At 41.9% G+C, this 15,488-nt stretch overlaps 1 long non-coding RNA gene across 1 annotated transcript; it reads right to left on the bottom strand.

Moving 5' to 3' along the window:
- Positions 1 to 2,563: 2,563 nt before the first annotated feature.
- LOC139536085 (uncharacterized) lies at positions 2,564 to 5,589 on the bottom strand. The gene is made up of 2 exons (XR_011667256.1): positions 4,756 to 5,589; positions 2,564 to 2,875 (listed from the first exon to the last, which is right to left on the bottom strand). It is a non-coding gene; the product is annotated as an uncharacterized lncRNA (long non-coding RNA).
- Positions 5,590 to 15,488: the final 9,899 nt, after the last annotated feature.

Genomic DNA, 15,488 nt, shown 5'->3' with positions numbered 1-15,488 from the left:
CAAATAAACCTCACGTAGCAAATAATCCATTCATTTTATTGTTGACCAAATTTGACACTCTCATTGACCTCCATACCAAAACTCCTTGCTTGGTACGCTACCTGCTGGAGGGAGACAGATTTTCTGCCGAGTTGGGTCTCTCTCTTCTTCCTCTCTGCATCAACTTTGCAATTGGGCTACTTTGAAAAAGAATGTGCGGGTGAAAATGTATTGGGTTTTTGGGCTACTTCTAAATTGCACCGCTACCGCCATGTAATTTCTCTTGTTTAGAAAAACAAATCTATTTATTTCACTGTGACCTGATACTTCTGACTATCAGGCAGTGATGCAGGCTATAGAGTACCAGGTGGACAAGGTGACTTTTATCAATATATTCACCTGTATTTACCCCCCAAAAATGTAACGTTAATTAGCTGCTAATTTGGCTATCATAAAGAACTACAAATGCCATGATGATCTGGGCAAGACTACCGAATCGAGGCAAAGGTAAGATTTTCTGGATTAACAATCTAATATTAGCTAAATGTAGTAATGAATAAATTGGCTACATTTCTTTAAATAGACAATTCTGTGAACTGTCTTGTGAAAAAGATTTATTGACACAATACCTGTTAGCAAAGGTGTCAGCTAGAAATGACATGCAGGAGCTTGCAGGGATTTATAGTTTTGCATGATGTCTATTTTGATGCTAATTAGCATTTTTGAATCTGAGAATAAATAGAGACTAATAAATTGATAAAAGTCACCTTGTCCGAGAGAGATTTACATGATTATCAAAACGTCATGCCAGGGTAACCTACACGAAACACAGCCCTTATTTTAAGAGTTTCTAAAATCCCCAATTAGAAATGTCCTTGTTTTTGAAAGTAAAGCACATTTTTTGTCCATTAAAATAACATCAAATTGATCAGAAATACAGTGTAGACATTGTTAATGTTGTAAATGACTATTGTAGCTGGAAATGGCAGTTTTTTTATGGAATATCTACATAGACGTACAGAGGCCCATTATCAGCAACCATCACTCCTGTGTTCCAATGGCACGTTGTGTTAGCTAATCCAAGTTTATCATTTTAAAAGGCTAATTGATAATTAGAAAACCCTTTTGCAATTATGCTAGCACAGCTGAAACTGTTGTTCTGATTAAAGAAGTAATAAAACTGGCCTTTAGACTAGTTGAGTATCTGGAGCATCAGTATTTGTGGGTTCGATTACAGGCTCAAAATGGCCAGAAACAAAGACCTTTCTTCTGAAACTCGTCAGTCTATTCTTGTTCTGAGAAATGAAGGCTATTCCATGTGAGAAATTGGCAAGAAACTGAAGAGCTCGTACAACGCTCTGTACTACTCCCTTCATAGAACATCGCAAGCTGTCTCTAACCAGAATAGAAAGAGGAGTGGGAGGCCCCGGTGCACAACTGATCAAGAGGACAAGTACATTAGAGTGTCTAGTTTGAGAAACAGACGCCTCACAAGTCCTTAATTGGCAGCTTCATTTTATAGTACCCGCAAAACACCAGTCTCAACGTCAACAGTGAAGAGGCGACTCCGGGATTCTGGCCTTCTAGGCAATGAATTTTCTATATTTGCAGGTTAGGCTCGGGTGCAGGCATCAGATTTTCACTTTATCACAGTGAAAAAGTCAGGCGGTTGCGGATAGGTTATTAGCAATTGCGGAAAGGTGCCGGTGAACAAACAACTGACCTGTGCATCACTACTGTATGCTTAGCAAGCTAGCTAGCTAACATTGTCCAGAAAATTAAAGTCGGAGGAGAGAGAGAGCAGTGAGCATAGGTGAGGACTATCAAATTCTAATAGTCTAGTAGTGATTGATTGATTAATAGTAAAATAAAACTCCCTTTCGATTTTTATACTCCAGTTGAAAATAGGATTATTTTAGAGGAATGTGACTTGTAATAACACTATTTTACAATGTTTAACAATAATATTTTCTGAAAAAAAACATGCTTCTTAACCATTCACTATGGTTAAATCACTTCTATAGTTCAGATCAAATCATTTGGTGTGATGAACCAATAACAAAGGGAAAAATGCAGAGAACAAAGTAATACAATTTTACCCGTTGTATTTAGATTGTCATTATAGAGACACCTATTGGATAAATGTGGCAACTCCTCTCTTGCTGCAAAAGTTTTCGGGGGGGAAATGTTCAGGTCTTGTGGGTGGGTTTTGAGTAGTCATTGGGCTATATTTAGTAGACCTGGCTTCCCTGAGTGGAGCGAAGTCTTGTATGTTCTTCTGGAAGAAGAACGTTGCTGATATATACAGTTGTTTCTGTATGGACAGCGTATGCTGAGGGTTTCTAAGTACAAATATTGGGGTATATGAGCAATATACATGGAAAGATCAAGTCATAAATGTTGGAACAAAATGTAAGAAGGTGGTGAATCTTATGCGCTCAGTCTCTAGTTATGAATGGGGTGCTGACAGACAATCGTTGATGCATATTTATAGCTCTGATCAGAATGACAATTGATTACGGGTGTATAGTTTATGGAACAGCGGCAAAGACTTGGCTTCAAAAGATGGACAGACTCCAGTATATAGCTTTAAGGATATTTATTGGTGCATTTAAATCAACATCTGTATGTGCCTTACAAGTGGAGGCAGGTGAGATGCCTTTATGTATATGGTGTAAAAAATTGTCATTAGCTTCTTGTGTTGAAAGGCTGTGAGGTTGAGCATCCCACTGCTGCTGTTCTAGATGACTGTAGGGAATATACTAATAGACAAGGCAGTGGTTTTGGTTGGACAGTTGGAAAGCTTGCTGATGAGAGTGGTTTGATGGTTTGAGGGAGTTGGAGGTTGGCCTTTCTGTGGTGAAAGGGGATGTTCCTCCATGGTTACTCCCGGATCCTGTAGATTTTTTAAATTGTTATTTTATTGAACCTTTATTTAACTAGGCAAGCCAGTTAAGAACAAATTTTTATTTACAATGACGACAAAACACACATCACGACAAGAGAGACAACACAACACTACATAAAGAGAGACCTAAGACAACAACATAGCAAGGCACCAACACATGGTAGTAACACAACATGACAACAACATGGTAGCAACACAAAATGACAACAACATGGTAGCAACACAACATGGTAGCATCACAAAACATGGTACAAACATTATTGGGCACAGACAACAACACAAAGGGCAAGAAGGTAGAGACAACAATACATCACGCAAAGCAGCCACAACTGTCAGTATGAGTATCCATGATTGAGTCTTTGAATGAAGAGATTGAGATAAAACTGTCCAGTTTGAGTGTTTGTTCCAGTCGCTAGTTGCAGCGAATTGAAAAGAGGAGCGACCCAGGGATGTGTGTGCTTTGGGGACCTTTAACAGAATGTGACTGGCAGAATGGGTGTTGTATGTGGAGGAATAGGGCTGTAGTAGATATCTCAGATAGGGGGGAGTGAGGCCTAAGATGGTTTTATAAATAAGCATCAACCAGTGGGTCTTGCGACAGTTATACAGAGATGACCAGTTTACAGAGGAGGATAGAGTGCAGTGATGTGTCCTATAAGGAGCATTGGTGGCAAATCTGATGGCGGAATGGTAAAGATCATCTAGCTGTTCGAGAGCACCCTTACCCGCCGATCTATAAATTATGTCGCCGTAATCTAGCATGGGTAGGATGGTCATCTGAATCAGGGTTAGTTTGGCAGCTGGGGTGAAAGTGGAGCGATTACAATAGAGGAAACCAAGTCTAGATTGAACTTTAGCCTGCAGCTTTGTTATGTGCTGAGAGAAGGGCAGTGTACCGTCTAGCCATACTCCCAAGTACTTGTATGAGGTGACTACCTCAAGCTCTAAACCCTCAGAGGTAGTAATCACACGTGGGGAGAGGGGCATTCTTCTTACCAAACCACATGACCTTTGTTTTGGAGGTGTTCAGAACAAGGTTAAGGGTAGAGAAAGCTTGTTGGACACTAAGAAAGCGTTGTTGTAGAGCATTGAACACAAAATCCGAGGAGGGCCCTGCTGAGTATAAGACTATCATCTGAATATAAATGGATGAGAGAGCTTCCTACTGCCTGAGCTATGTTGTTGATGTCAATTGAGAAGAGCGTGGGGCCTAGGATCGAGCCTTGGGGTACCCCCTTGGTGATAGGTAGTGGCTGAGACAGCAGATGTTCTGACTTTATACACTGCACTCTTTGGGAGAGGTAGTTAGCAAACCAGGCCAAAGACCCCTCAGAGATACCGATACTCCTTAGCCGGTCCACAAGAATGGGATGGTCTACCGTATCAAAAGCTTTGGCCAAGTCAATAAAAATAGCAGCACAACATTGCTTAGAATCAAGGGCAATGGAGACATCATTGAGGACCTTTAAGGTTGCAGTGACACATCCATAACCTGAGCGGAAACCAGACTGCATACCAGAGAGAATACTATTGTCACGTTCCTGACCTTATTTCCTTTGTTCAGTCTTGTTTAGTTGGTCAGGACGTGAGCTGGGTGGGCATTCTATGTTATGTGTTTCTATGTTTGGTTTAGGGTTGTCAACTAGCCTGATATGGTTCTCAATCAGGGGCAGGTGTTTTACGTTTCCTCTGATTGGGAACCATATTTAGGTAGGCTGTTCTCACTGTTTGTTTGTGGGTGATTGTTCCTGTTCGTTGCGTTCATTTTCTCTATGTTCACATGTTCAGGTCTGTAGCGTCGTTAGTTTCATTTTCTGTTTATTGTTTTGTTCGTGTTGTTAAGTATTCCAATAAATATGGAAACGTACCACGCTGCAATTTGGTCCTCCTCTCTTCCACCTAACGACGAGCGTTACAACTATGGACATCAAGAAAGCCAGTCAGTTGATTATTGACAAGTTTTTCCAACACTTTTGATTAACAGGGCAAAATAGAAATAGGCCTATAACAGTTAGGATCAGCTTGATCTCCCCTTTAAATAAAGGATGAACCGTGGCTGCCTTCCAGAAAGGAGAGACAGGTTAAAAAGGTCAGAGACAGGCTTGGCGATGATAGGGGCAGCAACCTTAAAAAAGAAAGGGTCTAAACCATCTGACCCAGATGTTTTTTTGGGGTCAAGTTTCAGAAGCTCCTTTAGCACCTCGGACTCAGGGACTCACTGCCTGCAGGGAGACACTTTGTGGCGTGGCAGGGGGAAAAGAGGGAGAAGCATCAGGGATAGTCACATTAGAAGGGGTGGGAGATGAGGAAATGTTGGACGGGCAAGGAGGCATGGCCGAGTCAAATAGGAATCCTGACCTAACGATGTGGTGATTAAAGAGCTTAGCCATGTGCTTCTTGTCAGTAACAACCACATCATCAACATTAAGGGACATGGGCAGCTGTGAGGAGGAGGGTTTATTCTCCAGGTCTTTAACTGTTTTCCAGAACTTCTTGAGGTTGGACACACAGAGAGAGAACTGCTCCTTAAAGTAACTTTGGCCTTCCGGATAGCCTGAGTGCACTTATTTCTCATTTGCCTGAACGAGACCCTGAGTATGCGTGTGCCGAGCCTTTCGCCAAGTGCAATTCTTGAGGTGGAGTAACTCTGCTAGATCACGGTCGAACCAGGGGCTGAACCTGTTTTTAATTATCATTTTCTTTATGGGGGTGTGTTTGTTAACAATACCACTGAAAATATCAAAAAAGAAGGTCCAATTGTCTGTGACAGAGGGAATCAAGCTGATTCTATACCAATTTACAGAGGACAGTTCATGAAGGAAGGCTTGCTCATTAAAGTTTTTTAGCAAGCGTCCATGACAAATCAGGACAGGTTGTTTCAATGAGCAGCCATTACGAACACCGGCTATAAAACAGTGATCACTAAGGTCATTACAGAAAACACCAGACTGATACCTATCAGGATTATCTGTGAGGATAACATCGAGGAGAGTAGCCTTTTCTGGGTGTTTGGAGTCATACCTTGTGGGGTTGGTAATAATCTGAGAAAGATTTAGGGAGTCCCATTGCTTTAGAACTTGGTCAGGTGGTTAAAGCATGTCCCAGTTTAGGTCACCTAGCAGGACACATTCAGACTTAGTGTAAGGGGCCAGGAGAGAGTTTAGGGCAGGTAGGGTACAGGCCGGTGCTGATGGAGGACGATAGCACCCAGCAACAGTCAACAAAGAGCCATTTGAAAGTTTAATTCTTTAAACCATTAAATCAAATTGTTTGGGGACAGACTTGTTGGAGGCAACCGATCTAACCTTGGTAGAGAAAAGGAAAGATTGGTCAGAAGTCAGTGCTATAGGGAAACTGGTTGACAATTAGATTGGTAGAAGTTTTTATAGTTTTTGACTGCTTTTCACAGATGGATCCAAGGACCTATATAGTGGGCGCACAGGAGCAGGTGTTTACATTCCTGAATTTGATGTGCAGATATGAAGAAGACTAACAGATGAACTGTCAATACACTCAGTTGAACTGTTGGTGATAATAGTTGCCCTCCAGTGGGTGGAGGACGTACAACCTGTTAGAATTATAGTATGCTCAGATTCTCTGTCTGTATTGAATAGTTTATCATCTGTTAAATCTAATAGGAATGACATACTATTAGAGGTATTCATGTTATTATGGAGAATTGAGAAAATGGGTGCATTAGTGAGATTCTGCTGGGTCCCAGCACATTCGTGTGTGGAAGGGAATGAAATTGTACACCAGTTAGCCAGAAAGGCTTTGACACAAGATATAATTTATATTAATGTTCCACTGGGTAGAGGTTAGAGGTCGACCGATTAATCGGAATGGCCGATTAATTAGGGCCGATTTCAAGTTTTCATAACAATCGTAAATCGGTAATTTTGGACGGCAATTTTTTTTTTTACACCTTTATTTAACTAGGCAAGTCAGTTAAGAACACATTCTTATTTTCAATGACGGCCTAGGAACGGTGGGTTAACTGCCTTGTTCAGGGGCAGAATGACAGATTTTTACCATGTCAGCTCAGGGATTCAATCTTGCAACCTTACGGTTAACTAGTCCAACGCTCTAACCACCTGCCTCACGAGGAGCCTCCCTGTTACGCGAATGCAGTAAGAAGCCAAGGTAAGTTGCTAGCTAGCATTAAACTTATCTTATAAAAAACAATCAATCAATCATAATCACTAGTTAACTACACATGGTTGATGATATTACTAGTTTATCTACCGTGTCCTGCGTTGCATATAATAGATGCAGTGCGCATTCGCGAAAAAGGACTGTCGTTGCTCCAACGTGTACCTAACCATAAACATCAATGCCTTTCTTAAAATCAATACACAGAAGTATATATTTTTAAACCTGCATATTTAGCTAAAAGAAATCCAGGTTAGCAGGCAATATTAACTAGGTGAAATTGTGTCACTTCTCTTGCGTTCATTGCACGCAGAGTCAGAGTATATGCAACAGTTTGGGCCGCCTGGCTCATTGCGAACTAATTTGCCAGAATTTTACGTAATTATGACATAACATTGAAGGTTGTGCAATGTAACAGGAATATTTAGACTTATGGATGCCACCCGTTTAGATAAAATACGGAACGGTTCCGTATTTCACTGAAAGAATAAACATCTTGTTTTCGAGATGATAGTTTCTGGATTTGACCATATTAATGACCTAAGGCTTGTATTTCTGTGTGTTATTATGTTATAACTAAGTCTATGATTTGATAGAGCAGTCTGACTGAGCGGTGGTAGGCAGCAGCAGGCTCGTAAGCATTCATTCAAACAGCACTTTCCTGCATTTTGCCAGAAGCTCTTCGCTGTGCTTCAAGCCTATCAACTCCCGAGATTAGGCTGGTGTAACCGATGTGAAATGGCTAGCTAGTTAGCGGGGTGCGCGCTAATAGCGTTTCAAACGTCACTCGCTCTGAGACTTGGAGTATTTATTCCCCTTGCTCTGCATGGGTAACGATGCTTCGAGGGTGGCTGTTGTCGTTGTGTTCCTGGTTCGAGCCCAGGTAGGAGCGAGGAGAGGGATGGAAGCTATACTGTTACACTGGCAATACTAAAGTGCCTATAAGAACATCCAATAGTCAAAGGTATATGAAATACAAATCGTATAGAGAGAAATAGTCCTATAACTACAACCTAAAACTTCTTACCCGGGAATATTGAAGACTCATGTTAAAAGGAACCACCAGCTTTCATATGTTCGCATGTTCTGAGCAAGGAACTTAAACGTTAGCTTTCTTACATGGCACATATTGCACTTCTACTTTCTTGCACTTTTACTTTCATTATTTAAACCAAATTGAACATGTTTCATTATTTATTTGAGGCTAAATTGATTTTATTGATGTATTATATTAAGTTAAAATAAATGTTCATTCAGTATTGTTGTAATTGTCATTATTACAAATAAAATTAAATAAATCGGCCGATTTAATCAGTATCGGCTTTTTTTGGTCCTCCAATAATCGGTATCGGCGTTGAAAAATCATAATTGGTCGACCTCTAGTAGAGGTGAGGCCAAATTTAAAATCAGAGCCATTTTGATAGATGTGTGGCAGAAGAGATGGGACTCTGATCCCAAGGGCCGGCATTTATTTGCCCTCCAAAGAAAGGTCGGTGGTTGACCAAGATTCAAAGGTCAGATTAGGAAGGAAGAGGTGGTGTTTGCTCGTTTGCGCTTAGTACATTGTACATTGAATTTGTCATTACATCTGGTTGGCAAGCATGTGAATGGTTTGTGTCTGGGGTGTATGGTCGATGAAACGATGGAGTATGTGTTGTTATATTGTTGAAAGTATTTTGAAGAGAGGGAAAGATTTAATTATAGGGTCACTGCGGTTGGATGGGGTTGGGGGGATTTGGAAGGGATTTTGGGGAAGGTCTATTAGAAGTTAGTAAGGCTGGGCCTCCCGAGTGGCACAGCGCTCTAAGGAACTGCACTGCAGTGCTAAAGGCATCACTACAGACCTGGGTTCGATTCCAGGCTGTATCACAACCGGCCATGATCGAGAGTCCCATAGGTTGGCACACAATTGGTCCGGCGTCGTCCGGGTTAGGTGAGGGCTTGGCCCGGGGGGGGGCTTTACTTGGCTCATCGCGCTCTAGCGACTTCTTGTGGCGAGCCGGGAGCCTGCAGGCTGACCTCGGTCATCAGTTGAACGGTGTTTCCTCCGACACATTGGTGCGGCTTGCTTCCGGGTTAAGAAGCGTGGTTTGGCGAGTTATGTTTCGGAGGACGTATGACTCGACCTTCACCTGCCGAGCCCGTTGGGGATTTGCAGCGATGAGACAAGATCTAAATTGGGGAGAAAAAGGGGGTCATTTTTTTAACAAAAATAAATATAGAAGTTAGTAGAGCTCTTTTTTATTTTCTCAGAAGTATTTTCTTAGGTAGGAGGATTTAGAAATGTTGTAAACCGTGATTGACCATACACTTCAGCACAGTAGGTGGCGGCATGCACCTTTAATGTTGGTTTGCAGACCGCCATTATATCATAGAAGAAGAAGAAGAAGAACCCTGAGTGGGAAAGAGTTTGATAGCCAATGGAGAAGAATTTAAGAAGTTTATACATGATTTAGATGTTTTACCAGACGTGGTGTGTGTACAAGAAACATGATTTAAACCTCAATTGGATTGTACTACCTGGGTTTATCTCCGTGAGAAGTGATAGAGCAGAGGGCTTGGGTGGTGGGTGTGCTACATTTATCAAAGAAGGTGTAGCACATCGATTAATGGTTTCAAAGAACACGAATGTGTCGCAGTGGAGATTTGTTGAAAAGGGGGTAATATCACTTGTTTAATTACTATAATCCTTGTAAGCCCATCTCTGTATCTGAGTTAGACATAGTTGCCAAATCCAGTAAAGGTGCTAAGGAGATATGGTGTGGAGATTTCAATGCGCTTTACAGTTTGTGGGGCAGCAATATCACAGGTGCCAATGGTTTTGTGGTTGAAGATTTTATCAAGCGGAGGGGACTAGTTTATATAAATAATGGTCGGGGGACACGGGTAAATGTGACTAGAGGTACATCATCATGTTTAGATCTTACATTGGTGTCCTGCATCGCTGGTATATGTGAGTGGGAAGCGACAACAGAATCCACAATCGGCAGTGATCATTTTCACGTCACGTGAAACATAAATACATATGTTTTCAGAAAAGGGAACCTGTTTCAAATTGGTGCTTTGACAAGCAAACTGGGAACTGTTTTACACTTTGTGAAAGGAAAGTCATAAATTGTCAATGGAAGGGTTGGTAGAAGACTGCTGCATCTGTGAATTTAGTCATATTGGATGCTGCCTTATTGGCTATTCCAATAAGAGGGGGGGTGGTAGACTGAAGATAGTTCCTTGGTGGACTGAAACATGTAATAAAGCCATCAATGAGCATCATAATGCTTTTAAAACTTTGCAGAATAATTTGACATTTGATAGCATGATAGTATTTCAGAGAAAGAGAGTGTTGTCTAGGACTCTCATTTTTTTTATTTAACCAGGTAGGCTGCGACCTGGCCAAGATAAAGCAAAGCAGTTCGACACATACAACAACACAGAGTTACACATGGAATAAACAAACATACAATCAATAATACAGGAGAAGAATCTATATACAGCATGTGCAAATGAGGTAGGATAAGAGAGGTAAGGCAATAAATAGTGTGGTAAACCGTGGGGTGTTGTGTGGAGCGTGCAGAGATTGACACAGAGACAGGGAGGCTTTAGTCCGCAAAAACAACTTTACTAAGACAGAAAATAAATATATCAAAGAAATAACTTAGGTTTTGCTCGGTCTCCCTTCTCTCTCTTAACTGGTGTCCGTCTCTCTCCCTTCTCTCTCTTAACTGGTGTCCGTCTCTCTCCCTTCTCTCCCGCGGTGTGCCATCGTGCTCCTTTTATTTGGCCTCCACGGCTGGTTGGCACTTTCCTCTAATTACCTTCACTTAGCTGTCCGTGCCGTGGTGCCCAGCTCCCATATTCCCAGCAGAGTGAGCCAACGTCGCCTCACGTACCTCTCCTCTATTACCATCCCCCGGGGTAGACCTCCTGGGATACCACAATAGGCTATGGTGGCAAATTAATTACAATATAGCAATTAAACACTGGAATGGTAGGATGTGCAGAAGATGAATGTGCAAGTTGAGATACTGGGGTGCAAAGGAGCAAGATAAATAAATACAGTATGGGGATGAGGTAGATTGGATGGGCTATTTACAGATGAGCTATGTACAGGTGCAGTGATCTGTGAGCTGCTCTGACAGCTGGTGCTTAAAGCTAGTGAGGGAGGTAAGAGTCTCCAGCTTCAGAGATTTTTGCAGTTCGTTCCAGTCATTGGCAGCAGAGAACTGGAAGGAGAGGCGGCCAAAGGAAGAATTGGCTTTGGGGGTGACCAGTGAGATATACCTGCTGGAGCGCGTGCTACGGGTGGGTGCTGCTATGGTGACCAGTGAGCTGAGATAAGGCGGGGCTTTACCTAGCAGAGACTTGTAGATGACCTGGAGCCAGTGGGTTTGGCGACGAGTATTATGCGAGGACCAGCCAACGAGAGCATACAGGTCGCAGTGGTGGGTAGTATATGGTGGGTAGACTGCATCCAATTTGTTGAGTAGAGTGTTGGAGGCTATTTTGTAAATGACATCGCCGAATTCGAGGATCGGTAGGATGGTCAGTTTTACGAGGGTATGTTTGGCGGCATGAGTGAAGGATGCTTTGTTGCAAAATAGGAAGCCGATTCTAGATTTAATTTTGGATTGGAGATGTTTAATGTGAGTCTGGAAGGAGAGTTTACAGTCCAATCAGACAACTATGTATTTGTAGTTGTCCACATATTCTAAGTCAGAACTGTCCAGAGTAGTGATGCAGAGAGAATAAGAATGCAAAGAAAGGTGCATGGTGGGAATTCTGTTCTTCTATACTAGGAAGGGAAACGACTGGTGGATGTGTGGAAAATGTTAAAGAGGATGATGGGGAAAGGAAAGAGATTACAGATAACTGTGTTAGCTGAGGAAGATGTTATGGCTGTTTCAAACAGAAAAAGCAGACGCTCTAGGAAGAACTTTTGCAGCAGTGCATAAAGTTCACAATCTAAGTGATGAATGTAAAAGACGCAAGGAAGAAAAGCTAAGAATGCATGAAGATGTACACCATAAGATGTGTGATTCTGGAGAATCACTGGATGCTAAATTCACCATGTTTGAAATAACAAGGTTTTAGGAGGGGTGTGGTTGTACTGCTTCAGGTGAGGAGCGATTATGTTACATTATGTTTAAACATCTGCCTACAGAAGTTTTGGGAGAGATTTTAAGTTTATTTAACAAAATATGGAGGACAGGAGTGCTACCCTAATCCATACCAGAGTGGATTTAGTAAAAGAAGGATTACCCTTGATGCATTAGTTCAAGTTAGTACTGAGGTAACCAAAGCTTTGGCAATGAAGGAGCTGATATCAGTAGTATATTTTGATATTGAAAAAGCATATGATACAATGTGGCGGGAAGGTCTACAGATTGAATTGAATGGAATGGGTATTAGTGGGAGAATGCATAACTGGATTATTGATTTGTTGTTTGACCGAAACCCTAAACCCCTCCTGATCTGGAAGGTATCAAGAGAATGAGGTGGAAAATGGAACGCCACAGGGTTGTGCTATTAGTACTAGCTTATTCACGAAGATGATTGATGGATATTTTTTGGGGAAAAGGACAGGGTATAGGGTCGGTGTTAAATGCAGATGATGGTGCCATTTGGAAAAAGGGAAGGAATATTCCTTATGTAAAAGAGAAAAAGCAAGGCGATGTTGTAGCAGTAGAGGAATGGTCCTTATCATGGGGTTTCAAGTTATCTTTATCTAAATCTTGCCAAATGTTGTTCGCCAACAAAAAGATTAACGAAGATGTCAGTGTTCAATTATATGGAGAACGAATGGAAAGGGTAACAGTTTTAAGTATTTGGGGCTATGGTTGGATGAAAAGCTTCCATGGAGACGCCATATTGAATGTATTGAGACTAAATGTAAGAAAGTATTAAATCTTATGAGGACAATAATTGGGCATGATTTGGGGGCAGATAGGCAATCATTGCTGAATATTTATCGTACTTTGCTGAGATAATCCATAGATTATTGGTCCTTTGTAAACTCAGCAAAAAAAGAAACGTCCCTTTTTCAGGACCCCGTCTTTGAAAGAAAAAGGGACGTTTCGTAAAAATCCAAATAACTTCACAGATCTTCATTGTTAAGGGTTTAAACACTGTTTCCCATGCTTGTTCAACAAACCATAAACAATTAATGAACATGCACCTGTGGAACGGTCGTTAAGACACTAACAGTTTACAGACGGTAGGCAATTAAGGTCACAGTTATGAAAACTTAGAACACTAAAGAGGCCTTTCTACTGACTCTGAAAAACACCAAAAGAAAGATGCCCAGGGTCCCTGCTCATCTGCGTGAACGTGCCTTAGGCATGCTGCAAGGAGGCATGAGGACTGCAGATGTGGCCAGGGCAATAAATTGCAATGTCCGTACTGTGAGATGCCTAAGACAGCACTACAGGGAGACAGGATGGACAGCGGATCATCCTCGCAGTGGCAGACCATGTGTAACAACACCTGCACAGGTTCGGTACATCTGAACATCACACATGCGGGACAGGTACAGGATGGTAACAACAACTGCCTTGCCTGCCTGGGCTTGTAGGCCTATTGTAAGGCAGGTCCTCACCAGATACCACCGGCAACAACGTCGCCTTGGGGCACAAACCCACCGTCGCTGGACCAGACAGGACTGGCAAAATGTGCTCTTCACTGACGAGTCGTGTTTTTTTCTCACCAGGGATGATGGTTGGATTTGCGTTTATCGTCGAAGGAATGAGCGTTACACCGAGGCCTGTACTATGGAGCGGGATCGATTTGGAGGTGGAGGGTCCGTCATGGTCTGGGGCGGTGTGTCACAGCATCATCGGACTGAGCTTGTTGTCATTGCAGGCAATCTCAACGCTGTGCGTTACAGGGAAGACATCCTCCTCCCTCATGTGGTACCCTTCCTGCAGGCTCATCCTGACATGACCCTCCAGCATGACAATGCCACCAGCCATACTGCTCGTTCTGTGCGTGATTTCCTGCAAGACAGGAATGTTAGTGTTTTGCCATGGCCAGCGAAGAGCCCGGATCTCAATCCCATTGAGCACGTCTGGGACCTGTTAGATCGGAGGGTGAGGGCTAGAGCCATTCCCCCCAGAAATGTCAGGGAACTTGCAGGTGCCTTGGTGGAAGAGTGCGGTAACATCTCACAGCAAGAACTGGAAAATCTGGTGCAGTCCATGAGGAGATGCACTGCAGTACTTAATGCAGCTGGTGGCCACACCAGATACTGACTGTTACTTTTGATTTTGACCCCCCCTTGTTCAGGGACACATTATTTAATTTCTGTTAGTCATATGTCTGTGGAACTTGTTTAGTTTATGTCTCAGTTGTTGAATCTTATGTTCATACAAATATTTACACATGTTAAGTTTGCTGAAAATAAACGCAGTTGACAGTGAGAGGACGTTTCTTTTTTTGCTGAGTTTATGTGGTTCTCCTGGATTTTACATCGCTGTTGCGCCTTGGAAAGGATGCAAGCGAGGGCAATCAGGATGTGCGATGGTGCATTAAAACTACACCGGTTGAAGCTTTACAAGTAGATACTGGGGAAATGCCCTGTCCCTTAGAAGAGTTAAACTAGCCCTGTCATACTGGGCAAGACTGAAGGGTAGTATGGTAGATCATCCTACACTGACAGTATTGGAAGATTACTGGGAAATTAACGATATCAAAAGAGGGGTTTTGGCCCAGAGAAAAAGGGTTGACCATCTGGCCATCTGGGCCAATAGGAAATGTGCCACCTTGGTTTTATACCAGACCACATGTTGATTTTAGCCTGATAGAAGAAAATAAACAGTGGTGTGAAGAAGATTGTGTAGGAACAATAGTGGATCAATATATTAGTAATCCGTTTTATTATTGTCTTGCAGTGAATGGGAAGACAGGAGCAGGTGTGTTAATTCCTGAGTTTCATGTTAATCTATGCAAGAGACTAACAAATTATTTATTTATCAACAGAAATGGTAGCGATAATTGTTGGATTGCAATGGATAGATGAGGTGCAACCAAGAAGAGTAGTATTATGTTGGGACTCTGCATCAGTTTTGTGTAGTTTAAAAGGATTTATGGTTAAAAATAATGATTATGTTGTTGGGGTTACAAAGAAATGGTATTGAAATTCAGTTCTGTTGGATTCCGGCTCATACAGGTGTTTATGGAAATGATATAGTAGATATAATAGCAAAAAGAGCAGTGAAAAATAATATTGTGGAAAACATTGATTTGGAAAAATGCGTTAGATTGCTGGCAGAGACAATGGGATGAAAGTAGTAATGGCAGACCTTTTGTTATAGTACAAGGAAATCTGTAGTGTCATATAATGGGAACAGAAGGGAGGAGGTTATGTTGAATAGGATGAGTTGGGGCATACCGGATTTAATTAATCTTTAAAATTGACAGGGAAAAATATGGTACTGGAATGTGTAATGACTGTATG

Source organism: Salvelinus alpinus, chromosome 12 (genome assembly GCF_045679555.1).
Source record: "Salvelinus alpinus chromosome 12, SLU_Salpinus.1, whole genome shotgun sequence".
NCBI classification, from domain to species: Eukaryota; Metazoa; Chordata; class Actinopteri; order Salmoniformes; family Salmonidae; genus Salvelinus; species Salvelinus alpinus.
The sequence above is the reverse complement of the archived record's forward strand: the minus strand, read 5'-3'. Positions and strand labels throughout refer to the sequence as shown.